We start from the raw sequence: 4,311 nt of genomic DNA, 5'->3' as shown, positions 1-4,311 counted from the left end.
GAGGGTCGCGCAGCTGTCCAGGGAGCGCGGAGAGCCGGCGGCGGCGCGGAGAGCACCAGGCAAACTTTCACTTTCCCCAGCCGGCTCCACCGGCCAGCTCCTCGGCACAGCCTTTTAAAGCGGACTTTGTGGGGGCATGTGGTTTATGGGAAATCACCTTGGACGGGCGCCAGAAACACACACACACACACACACACACACAGACTCGCACACACTCACACACGCACACGCACAAACACGCGCTCGCGCGCTCGCGCACTGACACAGACAGACACACTTCCGAGGTACCCTCAGCCGCCTCCCGCCCCCACCCTCGGGCTGGGCTTCCCCGCCTGTCTTCAGTGGCCTGGTCTTTGCTCAGCTCCAAAGCCTTAGGGAAAGTAGCGGGCTCCACCTCTCGCCCTCCTGCGCGCCCCGCTGCGGACAGTCCTTTCTTTCCTTCCTCGCTCTCCAGGCGGATCCGGTGCTCGCTCTTTCTAACATTCCTCTCAAGGGACTTTCCCTCTAGGCCTGAAAATTCCCAAACCCGACCAGGAAATGGGCTAGAGCAGGGGCAAACACTGAAGACTGGGGCCTTCCCCGGCTGTGCGCGACGCTGCACCTGGTGGAACCCAGAGTCGGCGGTTTTGCAGGCAGCCCCCCGCTTTCTCCGGAGCCCCCAAGCAGCACTCCTAGCGTCTTGTCTCCAATTTGGGGGGCAAGGTTCAGGCGGGGAGGCTAGCTATCTGGCCAGGAGGGGAGGGATTGTGTCCTGGGACAGAGAGGCTCTGCTGTGTGCTAGGAGACAGTCTGGGCACTTGACTAGTGCCCCGACAGTCCGTACCGGTGATGTAAATGCTGGCTGGTACTCACGCTCTCTCCTGACCGCTAAAACCTTGGGCAATTGGCATCTGGGCCCTAGATTGGCACCTGGGCCCTAGATTTCCCATGGTGCTCTTGGAAATGCTTATACTGGGAAGATTAATCACGTTTTGTTTCTACATGGAATGACTCTAAATGAGACCTAATAGGATGAGCCTATTAAAAATGCAGCTTGGGGAGTTTTTTCTTTCTTCGTTGTGATTCAATGTTTCAATCCCATTGTGAGACCATCCATGCCCACCTCCTGGGAAATATATGATATGTGGCCTGGCCTGGAAGAGGCATCTCTTGTCACTTGTTCCAGCCCTAAGTAGTAATTTTACACCTGAATGTCCTTGCTCATTATTAGTCCCTCTTCTTGGAATGTTCCTTATCCCACCTGTGTTTAAGACAAACTCCTTGTCCTTCAAGGCTGAAATCACACCACATCCTTTACCAGCAATGCCTTCTTCCCTAGGTGGATCAATGAGTCCTTTTCCTGGATTCCCACTGGACTTGGCTCCTTCCTCCCTGGTGGCTCTGCTAAGTTGTCATTCATTCAGTCATTCTCTATATTATTCTAAAAAGTATTTAAGGTGGTGTTGATGAATATATTCTGCCCCCATCCTGGACTGAGACCTCCTCCAGGCTGGTCCGTGTTCACTTACCTCCAGGTCAACAACACCTAGCACATACTAGGCCTCCAGTTAGCAGTGACTGAGAAGAATGAGTCCATTAGGGAATCATTAATTCATTTGACAAATGTGCACCGTGTGACTACTATGTGGCAGGCCACTGTGCTGGTCCTGGGGATATGATAATGGACATGCTGACATGGTCTCTGATGTCATGGGCTTGGGAGCAGTCACAGCTAAGAAGTGTGGGCAGGTATGGGTGTTCAGATCTCTGAGGAAGGAAGAAAGAGAGAGCTTGGCCAGAGGAAGGAGGTCGAGGGTTTACTTCTGCCGGGCATGTTTATCAAGTGGTCCCTGTACAATAACAATTTAAAATAACATGTTGATACCACAGTTCTTAGGACTGCTAAGAAGTTACAGGAAGCACAGTGATATGAGAAGATAAATCTCTGGACTTGTTGGAAGGGAGTCAAATTTTACCTGCTTCCTTCACCAACCCAGCCCTGGCCTGGGTTCACTGAGGAACAGACAGCTCTGCCTCCTCCCTATCAGGGCAAAGCTTGGGTCCCTGTTCCCCACCAACTGACATTCTTTACATACCCCAGTTTGAACTCTGACTCCACCACTCACAACCTATCTGACCTTGACAACTCTGCTCCATCATTTACTGTGTGACTTTGGACAAACCTCTCTCGGCCTCCGTGTCTTCTTCATCTACGAAATGGAGACATTGATTTATCTTTCTCACAAAGTGTTCAGGAATGAATGGGGTGGTGCCTGTGAAGTGTTTAGCACAGGACCTGAAGGTAGTGAGTATTATTATTATTATTATTATTATTATTATTATCTGACCACTCACATGGGTCTTCAGCAACAACACAACATGGTGCAATGGACTTGGGAGTCCCAATACCGGAGTTTGGTCCCAGCTCTGCCACTCATTTGCTGTGCAACTTTAGACGAAGTCCTTTATCCTTCTGAGAGCCTCCTTTCCTCCTTTCCTGTGAAATGGGAATGATAAGCCCTTTCCCCAAGGAGTGGTACTGAGGTCAAAACACTGACGTATGGGGGTCTCCAGGGCAACAAACAGTGCAAAGTAAGTGCTTAGCTATGAAAGAATGCTTCAGAATCATAGGCTTCGGGACGCTGAAGCTGCAGAGAGATGACAGGGCCCTGGATAACTGTGACTCCACAGTGGGACTTGCAGCTGTCTCATCTCTGTTACCTTAAAAGGAGAGGTAGCTAATCTGCTTGACCTCAGACAAGTTTTACCACCAAACGTGGGGAAATCAAGGCTGGAAGGGCTAATGGAGGCCTGCTGGGCCTCCCCTGGGCAGCATCTCCCGTGCTTCCTCCTGCACTGGGCAGATAATCCTGCTTCTGCCCCTGGGTGGGAGACCTTAGGCAGGCAGGTCCTGGCTGGCTCTTAGGGCCAAGCCAGCAAGATGGCGTCATCTGTATGTGGCTCCTTAGCTGTTCATACCTGTGCAAGCCTGCGTGTGCCCATTCGCGGGCAGGGAGGGTCAGAACCATAGACACAGTCTGGGCTGGGGTCCTCAGGAGTGAGTCTTGGAATGAACCGACTTTGGGTCCCTCCTGTGTGCTCTCTCTGGTCAGGTTAGCCGCTGTTCCCCTTGCTGACTAGTGGCGGAGTCATGTCCGGAGCTGGGTCCTGGGGGAGGCTTTGAGGAATTTGGAACAATCTGAGATTTAGGGTTTCAATGATTTCCTAATGTAACATCATCAAGAAGGCAGTGCTCAGCTGACCCCGGAGGAGGGCAGAAGGAAGTACCGGAGGGACCCTGCTTGCCAGAGGAGGGAACCAAGGGCAGGAGGAGATTGAAAAGAGAGAAATGGTGATGGATGTCAGGAAGTGGGAGGAAAGCCCCACTTGCTAGTTGTCGAAATGTCATTTCCTTGAAATTACTCGACAGGCAATTTCCCCTTGGGATCTTTTTGCGAGAGTTGAGCTCTATCAGAAAGGGCTTCTTTTCTTTTTTCTTTTCTTTTTTCTTTGTCCTCCTCCCTCTCTCCCTCCCTCCTTCCTTCTTTCCCCCTTTCTCTCTTTCTTCTTCCATATCTTTGCCCCTTCTTCTCTGTCTCTTTCACTCTCCTTCCTTCCTCCCTCTCTCCCTCCCTCCTTCCCGCCTCCTCCTTCCTTCCCTCCAACACACTCTCTCTCTGTCTCTCTCCTCCATGCAAGTGGCCTGTGGCTCTTTGGGAAGCAGACCAGTGTGGACAGCAGCCGCCTCGGAAGCCTGGGGCTGCAGAGGACGTGCTGCTTTCCCGTCCCAGTGGTCCTGACAGGTGCTGCAGAGAGAGCTGGAGGGTGCCGAGAACCCTGACTCTCCCATCCCCATCCTGCCCACTTCGGTCTTTGGCATTGCAGGCTGCCCTTTTAGTCATGTCTTCTCCCTTTTTAAGAGGGGGAGGAGGTACAGCGTGAAAGGTGGTAAAGCAGTGGTAACAAAGGACTGGCTTTCTCATGAATGAAACAGGAATGGTAGCTCCCAGACAGCCAGCTTCCCAGGGCTACTGTGAAGACCTTGTGTTTGGGAAACTAACCAGAAACCAACATTTGGTACTTTGGAAAACCACTGTTATAGATGTTGAGATCACCCCTTCCCCAGGCTGGAGGAGAGCCAGCTGTCCCCCTTGTCCCTATAGCTGCAGAAGCATCTGTGCTGGCTTCCAGGCCATGCCACCAGGAGCCTTGCCCTTGGAAGACAGGCCTTCAGCTACCAGGCTAAGCACCGTCTCCTGCCCCAGGGAAGACAGGCTCTCTCAGGTGGCTCTCATGAATGCCTCAGAGCTGATCGATCAATCTAAAAATGAA

This window comes from Pteropus alecto, unplaced genomic scaffold (genome assembly GCF_000325575.1).
Source record: "Pteropus alecto unplaced genomic scaffold, ASM32557v1 scaffold106, whole genome shotgun sequence".
NCBI lineage: Eukaryota > Metazoa > Chordata > Mammalia > Chiroptera > Pteropodidae > Pteropus > Pteropus alecto.
This window is presented reverse-complemented; position numbering follows the sequence as displayed.